We start from the raw sequence: 13988 nt of genomic DNA on the forward strand, positions 1-13988 counted from the left end.
ACGCCCCAATGTATGTAGAAGAAGATGGAAATGAAGATGAAAGAGAAGAGAAAAGGGAGAGGAAGAGGAGAGGAAGAAGGACAAGAAGAACAAGAAGAAAAACAAGAAGTAGTAATGAAGTTGTAAATTTATTTAAACCATTATTCAGGTATGCAGATATATTAGTTTGCTATGGCTGCCATAAGCACCACAGACTGTGCAGCTTATACAACAGAATGTGTTTTCCCACAATTCTGGGGGCCGAAAGCCCAACATCAAGGTGTCGGCAGTGTTGGTTTCTTCTGAAGCCTCTCTCCTTGGCTTGTACAGGGCGGTCTTCTCCCTGTGTCTTCACATGGTCATCCTCTGTGTCTGTGTCCTAATATCCTCTTTTTATAAGCACACACATTATATTGGATTAGGGCCCACAGTAATGGTTCCATGTTAACTTAATCACCACTTGAAATACCCTGTCTCCAAATACAGTCACGTTCTGAGGTCTTGAGGGTTAGGAATTCGACATATGAATTTTAAGGGGACACAATTCAGCCAATAATAGAAGAGAAATTTAAATTCCTTTATTTGACTATAACTACACTGCCTTTTTTTTCCTGAGTCCTTACCTGATGATTTTGGGGGGGGGGGGGGGGAGTGCTAAAATATCAATCTGTTTAAAACATAGACAAGGCTGATCTCTTAAACAATACCTTTGAAGAAGTCTGATAATTTCTGGGTAAAAAGTCCTAATATCTCAATCGCTTTCTCCATTCCCTGCTTGTCTCTCTAAGAAGATACCTTAGAAGGTATGGGGAGCAGGGAGAGGACTATAGCTTTCAAGACTTCTTGGTGGTAGGGGAGAGTTGGAGTCCTCAAACATGATGTCTCCTGCCTATTCTGCCCCCTGTCTATTCTTCCCCACAGAAGACTCTAGGGGAGGTAGCAGGATAGAATGTTCTCTTGACTTATATAGGGCTCCCTAGTTCTCTCTGAATGACTTCGCCTCACTTTAGCTCCTGCAAACACAATAGACCCTCTGAAGTCTGTCTGTGATCCTGGGCAGTTGGTTAAACAATGGGCCAGGGAGAAAAAGGATGGTGGGTGATTCGTGTCACTGAAGACATTGTAGAGAGGACTTCTAATAGAAGAGGCAAGGATTCTAAATTAGCATGCAGGGCACATAGCAAATATGAGTTACATAATGAGCAGGCTTGCACTTTAGTCTGCTGTGGTGGATGGAGCCCAGTAGCAGCTTCTCCAAGCAATATGGACACTCCAAGTCAGTTGGCAGCAGCTGAGCACTTCCAAGTGACCCATCCAATTTAGAGATGGGTGAGGTGCAGGCAGCCAGGCATCAGCAACCCAGAGAGGCTTCCCTCAGAAACTACGCACGTTGCCCTAGACTTCTAAGCTGGATAAATATGTCCATGCACCACCAGCCAACAGTGGTGTCAGTGATAGGAAACCATCTGCTTAATGACCCACAGGATGCCTTTCTCACTTCTTCCCAACTGGATCCCATGCCAAATCTTTGCTTCCAGTTTCCCTGGTTCTCGAGATCAGTTAGGGAGAGGATATCCATCCCAGACCATTGACCAGTAGCCAGTTCTTCTGACAAAGGATGTGTGCCCTTGAGAAGAAAGTGACCCACTCATGTCAGAGAGGCAAGAAGTCTGTTTCTGACACTATGGGTCAGGCAGGTGTTGAGCTGATGGTCTATGGGTAGGTAGGTGTCCAGGGTATCACCTCAGTAAAAGCAGGCATGTTGGAATCCAACCTCCCAAAAGAATAATTTCAAGCTGCTCTGTAACCCTCTGCCCTGCTCCACATACACACTACATGCGCGTAGTTGGCTTACCCACCGACTACGGCTGAGATTTCAAGCTAGGATTTACTATATAGGCAGGAAAGGCAGGGGCTAAGAATGGCTGATAGCTTTTAAATCAACATCCACAAATTAACCATTGCCATTATTAGCAGCAGAAATTTAAAAATAAACATTGAAATCTATTTCTTGAAACTTCTTTTTTTTTTAATTTTTTCAGAGAGAGTGAGCGAGCACAAGTAAGGGAGGTGTAGAAAGAGAGGGAGAAGGAGAATCCCAAGCAGGCTCTGGCTGTCAGCCTCAGCACAGAGCCAGATGCAGGGCTCTAACTCACAAACCGTGAGATCACGACCTGAGCTGAATTCAAGAGTCAGATGCTTAAACGACTGAGCCTCCCAGTGCCCCCTCTTGACAATGCTGAGAGGATGGTAGTTTATTAGTGAGGGTAGAGATGAAAAAAATAAATGTCAGCAAAATCCAACCTGACAGAGGTTACAAGTGGACTAAAACATATTCCTTCCTCATGGAAAAGTCCCAGGTGTATGTAGTCCCAGGTATATGGGGGTGGGGTGGGTGTGTGGCTCCATCAGGTCTCTTGGAAGTCTCTCTACCATCCCTACATCCCTAGGGTATGGCCTTCATCGCCAAGATTTAAGTCAGCACCTCTGTTCTAGAGAGCAGGATGAAGAAAGAAATGAAGAAAGGGCGCAAAGCATAGTCCAGCAGGCTCTTAAGGAGGGTTCCTGAAGGTGGCCAAGGGACACTTCCTCTTTCCTCAGCCAAACTTTAGATCATAATCACAACTAGTTATAGGGAGGCTGGCAAACCTGTTCTTTCTTCTCTGCAGCTCTGTGCTCAGATACAAAATCTACAGCTACTGAAGGAAAGGAGTGTGTACTGGGGACAGTTTCTGCTACAGATGACTTCAGTCCAGTGTCTGGTTCCTTTCCCCCTCATTTTCCTCCTTTGCATTATCTTGAGCACGAGGGCACAAAGTCAGGGGAGACAGGAGACTCTGTTTTCCCCTGCTCTATGGAATCACTAGCGGAAGGAACAGGAACCGAAAGCAAGCAGGAAAATTAAACACTTTCCCATCTTTCCGATCAAGTTTCTCTCCAATGGAAACATTATACAAGGCAGGTTTTAGAGCATATGGGAAGAAAGATTAGAGAAGGTAAAACCATAAGCTAGATTGAGGACCGGGACCATGCTTTCCTGTATAATTTTATTCTTGGTGCCTAGAATACAGCTTGTAATGAATGCAGTAAGCATTCAAAAATATTAGTTGAATTAGGGAGGGAAAGGCTCACTTTTTAGGAAGTGACGATGCAAAAAACATGCATGATCAAGGAGTAGGGAAATTGAGATATCTTGCAGCCTGGCCCAGCCCTGAGAAGGATGCTGTTTCTCATGGAAAGTGACCCCTTGTTTATCTTACAGGATAAACACTCCGATAAAGCAGAAAGGATTGCTGATTTGATATTGCTGAGCCTTGCCCTCACTGTATAAATGCCATTTGTCTGCTATGGCTGGGGAGGTTTTGTGTCTCTGGGCTCCTTGCCAGGCGTCAGCATGTCATTGTTGAAGGTCCGCAGACTCCCTTCCAGAAAAAGCCATTTCCCTTTTCAGCTCAGCTGATCTGGGAGAAATTAAAGTGCTGCGGCTAGAACTGCTTCATTCCTGTCCACCACTGTCAGGGAAGCGGGGAGAGCTACAGGGAGGATGCCAGCTGCTGAGTGGGGGGTATGGCAGGTTTGTGGGGGTGGGGGGGTGGAGCAACTGCAGCGGGTACCTCTTACTAGAAGCTACAATGTGGGGAGCAGAGGGCAGGGTGGTGGTGGGTTCCTCAGGATGACCCCAGACATTTTTCCAGAAGTCAAAGTCAAAGAAATGTAATGGCATGAACAGGAATGAGCAGCTCTCTATGTGCTAAAACAGAGCTCTCTCCAAGTCATGAACTAAGGAGGGAGAAGCCAGGCACAGAATAGTATGTATAGCATGCTACAACTTGCATAGGGAAAAAGAAATACATGCATATACACAAATATGTGTAAATTCAAAGGCCATCTCTCAGAAGATACTAAAGAAACTGTTAACAGTGGTTGCTTTCACAAAGGGGGATTCCATTACTAAGAGATGTGGAATGAAAGATTTTATTTCATCCTATACCCTTATGTAGTTTTTCAAAGTTGTATCATGTACCAAAAAAAATCACACAAAATAGTAAATAAATAAAAATTATATAATAATAATAATACACAACGGAAAAAGAAATGATGAGAATCACTTGTCGAAACAAGGAAGATTGAAGGAGGAAATGGCAGACAGGATTAGGAGTCAGAGCTATGAAATGCAGAAAAGCCAGGAGCCAGGATAGTGTGATGTGAGCAACCCAGCCAGAAGGAGAGCAGGAGCAGGAGAACATCAGAGATGGGGAGCCATTCTCAGGGGCTGGGCATTCATGGTGTAGGGGGGTAGGAGCAGACTCATGTATATTATATCCCACAGTAAAACCACCATAATTCACTTAGAAGGGTCCAAAATATTCGATTTGATAAAACGCACAGGGGTATGTTACTGCAAGTTTAATGAGAGGACAGGAAGAGGAACAAGTCTTTTTAGCTGGTGCTTTATCATGTCTCTACCCAGGTCCTGGCTGCATTTGGTGCTACTTGCTAACAGATGGTGTCCCAACCTATATACTCACAGGAGTGATTTTGGGTTCTGTGGCTTATACAGACATCCAAGAAAGAAGGGGCAACGCCAGGAACTCTTAGCTGGTTCGTAACCAGTTGACCTGGGGTGAACGAGCCAGGGAAATTCCAGGAAGTTGGAGGCCATATTCTCTTAACTTCACTGCCCAATCTGATATTTTCTTTTTTTTTTTTTTTCAATGTTTATTTATTTTTGACAGAGAGAGAGAGAGAGAGACAGAGCATGAGCAGGGGAGGGGCAGAGAGAGAGGGAGACACAGAGAGAGGGAGAGGGAGACACAGGCTCCAGGCTTCAAGCTGTCAGCACAGAGCCCGACGTGGGGCTCGAACTCACAGACCGTGAGATCATGCCCTAAGCCAAAGTCAGACACTCAACCAACTGAGCCACCCAGGGGCCCCACCAATCTGACATTTTCTAACATCCCCCTTCCCTTGAGGAAGATCAGAATTTTAGCTTGTCCCTTTGAAAAGGAAGAGGAGGGCTGAGAGATGGTACAAAGGAAGTACCAATCTCCATAGATCAAAACAGGCATTATGTCCAAATTTACATCACCTATGGCAGAATTTTAATGTCTATCGAAATTAAAGACAGTGAGAATGCTCCATGTTGAACCAATGGAATCCAGCCAAATGATATAAAAAGATAAACTGCTCAGGTGCCTAGGTGGGCCAGTCAGTTGAGCATCTCTTGATTTTGGCTCAGGTTATGATCTCATGGTTGTAAGATCAAGCCCTGTGTCAGCCGCGGGCTTGCAAAGGTGTCTGCAATAAAAACAGTACATATGACACGATTCCGTTTATGTAAAATTACAGATTTATATGTGATTGTGAAATATACCTTTAATGCTGATGAAAACAAACTAAGCTTTCTGTCTGAGATGTTAGGAAAAAATAACAAAGAAATCTAAAAATGAAGAGCATCATAAAGGTAACAAAATTATTCAATCTGAAAATAGGAAAGAGTAGAATTAATAAATAAACCCAAATCAAGAAGCATAAACAAATAGAAAACTGTCCAGCAAATGTAATAAAGAAAAAAGATAACATAATTACTACATGTTCTGGGGACAATATTTTGAAAACATTGAACTATGTATTTTTTTTTAAGTTTATTCATTTATTTTAAGAGAGAGAGAGAGAGGAAAAGCAGGGGAGGGGCAGAGAGAGAGGGAGAAAGAATCCCAAGCAGGCTCCGCACTGTCAGCACAGAGTTCAACGTGGGGAGTTCAAACTGTGAGATCATGACCTGAGCCGAAATCAAGAGTCAGACACTTAACCAACTGAGCCACCCAGGTGCCCCTGAACTATGTATTTCTTAATATTCTCTAAATCATGTTCCCCAGAAGACACCCTGCCATTATGGCCCAGGGGAAGGTGGCCAAATGTTCACCACAGGAAGAAGGAGGCATTAAATGGAGAAGCAACGTTCAGACAAAAAAGGATATCAAAGAAAGCCTTTCCGGTTCTGGGGGGAGAAAAGAGAGGACATAAAGAGATACATACAATATCATATGCCACTGTCCTTGTGTTTTACCAGTCTCCACATTTGGATTCCAATGTCAAAGTGGGGGAAGATAGTAGGGTAAAATTACCCCTTCACCTAGAAAGCCTAAAGCGAAGGGAGCTTGTATTTCTCTTCTCCTGGGTACTTTACAAGGATGCCTCTCACAGGGAGCTCCCACGTCCTTTTAGGGGACAGGAGGAGGAGGCATGGAATGCTCACCAGAGGGACAGCTAGAGTAAGTGCTCCCCCACCCTGACCCTTGTTTCTCTTGTGGAATACAAGGATTCCAGAAGTTCTCTTGAGCTCCCTGTAATGTGTGAGGTAGGCAGCTGAGTTGAGAACCAGTGAGCCAGCCATAGGACCACCAACCACAGTGACAACAAAGTGACCCCAAAGTAGAGGCAGCAGGAGAGATGTGGACTAGGGCTCCACAAAATACAGCCTTTGGACCTGCCTCACCTGGTCGTCTGTTAGAATTGCAAAGTCTCAGCTCCACCCCAGAACCTACTAATCAGAGCCTACTAATCAGAGTCTCTGGGTGTGGTGCACAGGAATCTGTTTTGATGAGCTTTCCAGGTCATTCGTCTGCACGCAGAAATTTGAAAAGCGCTGGTGAGGACATCCTGGCCAGGAGGTTGATGGAGAAAGGTCTAGACGAGTTGGAGGTAGGAGAGAGACTCAGTTGGCAGAGAGGGGCTCGCAGAGACTTCAAGTGCCTGCTAGACCCCACGGCCAGATGTGACAAAGTACGCATACAGGAGACCTGTCCGAGGACCCGCCCCTCCGCATCCCTAGTACAGGCTGTGCTCTGTCAATCCGCATACCTAATCAGGGGTAGAAGGCCGACTATTGATGGATATTTTATCTCCAATAAGAAACATAAGCCAGGGGCCACCTGGTTGGCTCAGTCGGTTAAGCGTCCGACTTCGGCTCAGGTCATGATCTCACCGTTCTCATGGTTCGTGAATTCGAGCCAAACGTAGGGCACTGTGCTGGCGGCTTGGAGCCTGGAGCCTGCTTCAGATTCTGTGTCTCCCTCTCTCTGTCTCTCCCCGGCTTGCGCTCTGTCTCTCTCTCTCTCTCTCAAAAATAAATAAACATTTAAAAATTAAAAAAAGAAAGAAAAAGAAAAAGAAACATAAGCCAGAAGAGATAGCTAAACCTTTAAATGGCAGGTCTAACTTGCTGCCAGGTCACCCAGGTCCTGGCTGCTGCTTGTCATCCAGGACAGCACAGAGATGGTGGGGTCTTTTGGAGGCCCCTCTCCTACACACCTAGAGTCCCCAGGACCTCCTGTCCCAACCCCAGCCATACAAGCAGACACACTTCCATTTTCTAAATAACTTCCTAGATTTAACAGCTTTTATACAAGTCATCCACAAACATGGCTAAGAATGCTAAGAGGATGATAATGATAGTAATAAAGCAATACGTTCTTCGGACCATTCCCCAGCTCTCCCCAGACAGCCACTTCTAATAACAACATTAGTTTTAGACATTCTCTCTTTACTTCCTATAGATTTTAGCTCTTACGTCACTTTCTCTTCCCTCCATTTTCCCAATATAGCTACTATTTTTGGTTAAATCAATACACAGAGGTTACATTATTATATCTACGTTGACAATGTCCTTTGTAGAGCTAGGGAGTGTGTTACAACTACATATCCTTTCTTGTATAGCTTTGTGTCTTTCTCTCCTGGAGTCCTAACATGATTTCTTTCATTAAATAATAACCACAAAAACAAGGCCTCGTGGTACCAGGTATGGTGTTATCTCCTTTTATTCCAGGAGACAGAGCCCCCTGCCAGTGCATCTGTCTGCCTACTCTGACCTAGGCGTGCTGTCCTGGTGTTGTTCAGAGGCTTTGATTAGGCAGTAGAGGAAGAAAATTTGTCTTGTAGAAGGTGGTAATTAGCACTTCTCCCCAGAATCCATTTATTACCCCTCAGGGCACAACCCATGTGCTAATCTTGCTGTGGGCCTCCTGCCTGCACCTGCGTCACGGTGTCTTTCTTGAGACCTCTACCCACCTTTTGAGCAACAAGATCTGAGGAACAAGATCTCATTTCCCACACCCATCATTTTATACTCCTGTTACATGGCTCTAGTACCTTTCCCCAAGCCTGGGTCTTTCAACCCAAACAGTCCCCTGGGCTTCGGGAAGATGATGGAGAACTCCTACCCCATAACTGAGTCCCCTAGTCCTGGGCAGGGAAGGGCTTTGGCCTTCAGACACCAGTGGTGGAGCTGCGTGCTGCCACCAGGTCAGCTTTCCTTTGCTGTGTTCCCACTGATGTGACCTTGGGCTCCTTGCTTCCTCAAATGATGCACCTATTAAATCCAGCACCAACACCCACACGTTCCATGGACAAACACCAATGCTAATTGTCAGGGACAGTGCCCCAAACCTACAATGAGGAAAGAGCTCTTCCCTGACCGGTCTTGTAATTAGTAGCACACCTGTCTTTTTCCTGGGAGTCAGTACGCTGCCTTATTATGGGATGTTCTATTTGGTTCATTTCCTGCCTTTCCTTGGGTCTAGCCTAAAAAAATAAAGAAGCCACGGTAAGTGTTGGAGGAGGCCTCCTTGGTCACCCCTAGAGGGGCAGTGAAATGACCCAACTATGCCTTCATTTCATTCTCAGCCAAGAGCCTTTGGTTCCCCCAAGTCCTTCTGAAGGAAAGGGACATAATGGTCAATTCTTCCCATTACAGGGATGTGTACTATGTTTCCAATTTTACATATCCTGGGAGAAAAGAAAGTGGAAGGAATTGTACCTGTATGTTAGCAACTGTTATCTCTGGGTAATGGACATAGAAGAGACTATTTTTCTTTTCTATACTTTTCCGCATTTTCTTATTTTAAAAACAATATCTGCCATGAGATGCTATTTAACAAATGCTTATAAAATATTAAAAATTATCTATCTACCTACCTATCTACAAAGTAGCAGGGGTAAAAGAGCCTATCTTGAGTCTGAATTGAAAGTAGGTCTATTTGAACACATCTGACCATTGGGTTGATGGAAGCAGAGGTCACTTTGCAAGAATGGGCACTCCAGGTGTCCTGGGTGGCTCAGTTGGTTAAGCGTCCGACTTCGGCTCAGGTCACGATCTCACGGTTTGAGCCCCTGCATTGGGCTCTATGCTGAGGGCTCAGAGCCAGGAGTCTGATTCAGATTCTGTGTCTCCCTGTCTCTCTCCCCCTCCCCTGCTCGTTCTCTCTCTCTCTCTCTCTCTCTCTCAAAAGTAAATAAACATTAAAAAAAAAAAAAAAGAATGAGCACTCCAGGATGGCAGATAGTGTGGTTACTGTAGAACCCCCAGCACCTAAAGCAGTGCCTGGTGCATAATGGGCACTCAAAATATGTTTTCAAAATGCACTGGTGAGTGAATGAGAGGGGAGGGATTCCCACAGGTGGAGGCTGATCCAATCAGGAACTTGGTCATCAGGGAGGAGCCAAACTGGGCATCTCTCAGCTTTGTCTCTCAGCCTAGTTTTTCATGTCCAAGTGCCAGGAGAACAGGATGTAAGTAAAACTAAGAGACTTCTAGAGACAAACACCTTGCCTTAAGACTCCACCAAGAAAATGCATTACAGAAGGTAGGAAAAGGATATTCCTCCCCTGCTTCTTCAAAGACCACACACAATCTCTGGCAAGAGGGAGTTCCTTGTGAAACCCAGGCAAAGCCCTTGCCAGTGGAGCTGGGTGCTTGGTGAAGCAGCCAGTGGTATGAATGATTCTGAGCTGCATAGCTTTCACTGCATGGGATACTGTTATTCAAATTCAGCAGAATAACAGGATGCTCTCTTAAAATTTCCTATGTGGGGGCAGGATAGTGGCAGTTTTTATCTGTGTTTTCCCCACCTTGCCGAGTCTAATAGTGCATTCTTGAGGGTCAGAAGACACAAACATAATGATAAGTGGAATTTCCCACTTCAGGCATCCCTGATTATTAGGTATGTGGCCTAATTTGTCCTTGTTCTTACCTCCAAATAGCTTTGTGATACCTCTACAGGTATTCTTATCATTTTTGCCAAACATCATTTCTCAATAGTCAGTGTGATGGCTGCAGATGTTCCTGGACCAGTGGGTCTCTGGATATAAGATGTTCATTTGAGGTCAAGAAGAAAATACTTTCTGCCTCATTTTTATCTCTAGGTTATAAAGAGAGGTGTTATAGAGGGAAGGAGTCCTCTGAATTGTTTTCTCTTAAAAATGGGATCAGGAGGGGGCACCTGGGTGGCTCGGTCAGTAAAGTGTCTGACTTTAGCTCAGGTCATGATCTCCCACTTCTTGAGTTCAAGCCCCACGTTGGGCTCTGTGATGACAGCTCAGAACCTGGAGCCTGTTTCAGATTCTGTGTCTCCCTCTCTCTCTGTCCCTCCCCCGTCCATACTCTGTCTCTCTCTCAAAAATGAACATTAAACATTTTTTTAAAATGGGATCAGGAGACTGGTGAGCACCCCTCAGAAGTCAAAGTGGACTGAACATGTCAGCTGGGCTTCCACATACTTTCTTGGGGCCCTGTGATGGTTAATTTTATGTCAACATGGCTAAGCAATGGTTCCAGTTGTCTGGTTGAATGTTAGTCTAGATGTGAAGGTATTTGGTCAGTGTGATTGACATTTACAGACAGTTGACTTCAAGTAAAGTAGATTACCCTCCAAAATGTGAGTAGGCCTCATCCCATCCATTGAAGGCCTTAAGATATCAAATATCTGAGGTTTCCAGAGAAGACTTTCTGCCTTGGGACTGTAACATAGAAATTCAGCCTGCGTTTCCAGCCAGCTGGTCTGCCCTATGGATTTCTGACTGGCCAGACTTCACAATTAAATGAGTTGATTCCTTAAAATAAATCTTTCTCTCTCTTTCTTTCCTTCTTCCTTCCCACTTTTCCTTTCTCTTTCTACCCCCTCCACATCCATCCTCCTTTCTCTCTCTCCACATACATACATCCTATTGGTCTGTTTCTCTGGAGAGTTCTGATACTGGCAAAGACTCCCTCCTTCACCAACTGTAGTCAGGCTTCTTTGAGTCCTCTCCTTGACTAGCTCTCATCCTTCACCTGCTGAGCCCAGTTTTGCCAAAGAATCCACCCACCACCCCCATATCCAATTACATTCTTCTTCCTCCACCCTTGATATCTAATCAAACTCCTCTTCCTCCACTCTTGATACCTAACCAAGTTTCTCTTAGTAAGTTTCTTAGTAAATCCTCACTTGCTCCTGTTTGTATTTGGAATTGAGTTTAGTCTCTTGTATTGCAATGGTCTCTCTCCTGTTCCCATAGTCTTGAATAAACTCTGTCTTTCATTAAAATTTTATTTATTTATTTATTTATTGAGAGAGAGACAGAGAGAACAAGTGGGGAAAAGGCAGAGACAGAGAGGGAGAGAGAGAATCTCAAGCAGGTTCTGTGTTGCCAGTGCAGAGCCCAAGGCAGGACTTAAACTCACAAACTGTGAGATCATGACCTGAGCCAAAACTAAGAGTCAGGCACTTAACCAGGTGAGCCACCCAGGCTCTCCTCTGCATGGTCATTTTTAACAAGCATCCACTGAGTAATTTCTCTGTAATAGTACAGACCCCCAAATCTAATGCTGGTTATAGAAATTTTATAATTTTGGAAAATCAAACTTAGTTTCTCATATGGCTGCTATTTCCTGTGTTCCTACAGCAGTCAGAAGTGCTAAAAGCAAGAACAGCACATAGGCTTGCCTGAGGTGCAGCAAGCAGGGGGAGGGGAGAGACTACGTTTTACTGCCTCCACTCCGGTGTGGTACAGAATGGAAGGTGGTAGCTCTAACAGATGGGAACACTTCTGAATCCTTCTGGCTCATGTGGGTAAATCAGACAGCTGGCTGTGATCTGGTGTGAGGTAGGGCCCAGGAACTGAAGAGCAGTACTGTCTACTTACAACAAGCTTCTTTTGTGTCTAGATGTCCTTTGTGAGGACATATACAAGACCCACAGGGACTTCAGCAATATCAAATTGTGAGGAAGATTAGGATGCCAGATTAGGTTATCACAAGACTGGAGAGCCTCTCTAGAAAGCAGCTGCTGATCCACAGTGGTGGGTAGCAAGTGCTCGTCTGGGTGAGAGAGGCACAGTGACAGCTGACACATTAAACAGATAATGCCATCCTTCTGACAGTCAGTACCCACATAGGAGTGAGCTCAGCTGTCATCTCAGGGTATAAGAGCCTCTTCCCCTAACCGACAGACAAAGACCACAAGATCCAGGTGGGGATCCAGCCCCAGACAAGTGCCAGCAGAAAAAGTGAGTTGGGAACCAGGTCAGATAGACAAGGACAAGAGGAGGGGTGGCCTGGGATTCGGTGGGCACCTGACAAGAGGCTCAACTGTGGCACAGCTGGTGGTTGAGGACATGATGTCCTTCTGTGCTAGTTGGAAATATTTCAGGATGTGGGTGGGGCTGCCTCTGCAGAGGAGTGTCACTGACACTTCAATGGGGAGGATGCAGGGCAGGGAAGCCCAATCCATCCTGTCTTTCCAGCTCTACTTTGGGGAATATGGAGACATGCTAGGGAGTGTCTCCTTTTTATTATCAAAACTTTGCAACTTTGCCTTCAGTGACCTGCATCACTGCATAGTAATGATAATAATAATGCTACTAATAGCCAGATTTTATTGAATACTTTCCATAGGCCAAGCACATAACATTCATGATTGTATACAATCAGCCCTATTATTCTCATTTTACAGATGGGAAAGGTGAGGCTTATAAAATTAAGTAAATGCCCCCAAATTACACAGCTAGTGGAAACAATGTGAATGCAAACAATCTAAGTTGACACTTAACCACCATGCTATTATCTTATCAGAAAAGGATCTTCTCTAAGTCTGTGTATTGCTGAACGACCATATCTCAGGCTTCAAGGTGAGCTTCTATTCTTAGTTTGTGAAGCCCATTCTATTCACTAGGGACCTAACCACATGCCAGAAGATCGCTAGATTGCTGTTAAGCACTGGCACTCTTAAGTCACTGTCCTTGGGGTGCCTATGTCGGTTATGCGTTCAACCTGGCTCAGATCATGATCTCATGGGTCGTGGGTTCGAGCCCCGCGTTGGGCTCTGTGCTGACAGCTCAGAGCCTGGAGCCTGCTTCCAATTCTGTGTCTCCCTCTCTCTCTACTCCTCCCCCTCTCTCTCCCTCTCTCTATCTCTCTCTCAAAAAATAATAAATATTTAAAAAAAAAGATGCTGTGCTCGCTTCGGCAGCACATATACTAAAATTGGAACGATACAGAGAAGATTAGCATGGCCCCTGCGCAAGGATGACACACAAATTCGTGAAGCGTTCCATATTTTTAATGGATAAAGGACCTGAATGTGAGACGGGAAACCATCAAAACCCTAGAGGGGAAAGCAGGAAAAGACCTCTCTGACCTCAGCCGTAGCAATTTCTTACTTGACACATCCCCAAAGGCAAGGGAATTAAAAGCAAAAATGAACTACTGGGACCTTATGAAGATAAAAAGCTTCTGCACAGCAAAGGAAACAACCAACAAAACTCAAAGGCAACCAACGGAATGGGAAAAGATATTTGCAAATGACATATCGGATAAAGGGCTAGTATCCAAAATCTATAAAGAGCTCACCAAACTCCACACCCGAAAAACAAATAACCCAGTGAAGAAATGGGCAGAAAACATGAATAGACACTTCTCTAAAGAAGACATCCGGATGGCCAACAGGCACATGAAAAGATGTTCAACGTCGCTCCTCATCAGGGAAATACAAATCAAAACCACACTCAGATATCACCTCACGCCAGTCAGAGTGGCCAAAACGAACAGATCAGGAGACTATAGATGCTGGAGAGGATATGGAGAAACGGGAACCCTCTTGCACTGTTGGTGGGAATGCAAATTGGTGCAGCCACTCTGGAAAACAGTGTGGAGGTTCCTCAAAAAATTAAAAATAGACCTACCCTATGACCCA

The 13988-nt window shown here is 44.8% G+C and overlaps 1 non-coding gene across 1 annotated transcript; it reads left to right on the top strand.

The window, feature by feature from the left end:
* Nucleotides 1–13249: 13249 nt before the first annotated feature.
* On the top strand, nucleotides 13250–13356 carry LOC132685708 (U6 spliceosomal RNA). Its single transcript, XR_009613277.1, has one exon. It is a non-coding gene; the product is annotated as a U6 spliceosomal RNA (small nuclear RNA).
* The last annotated feature ends 632 nt before the right edge of the window (nucleotides 13357–13988 follow it).

The sequence above is a fragment of the Panthera onca genome, chromosome D2 (genome assembly GCF_046562875.1).
Source record: "Panthera onca isolate mPanOnc1 chromosome D2, mPanOnc1 haplotype 2, whole genome shotgun sequence".
In the NCBI taxonomy this organism is placed as follows: Eukaryota; Metazoa; Chordata; class Mammalia; order Carnivora; family Felidae; genus Panthera; species Panthera onca.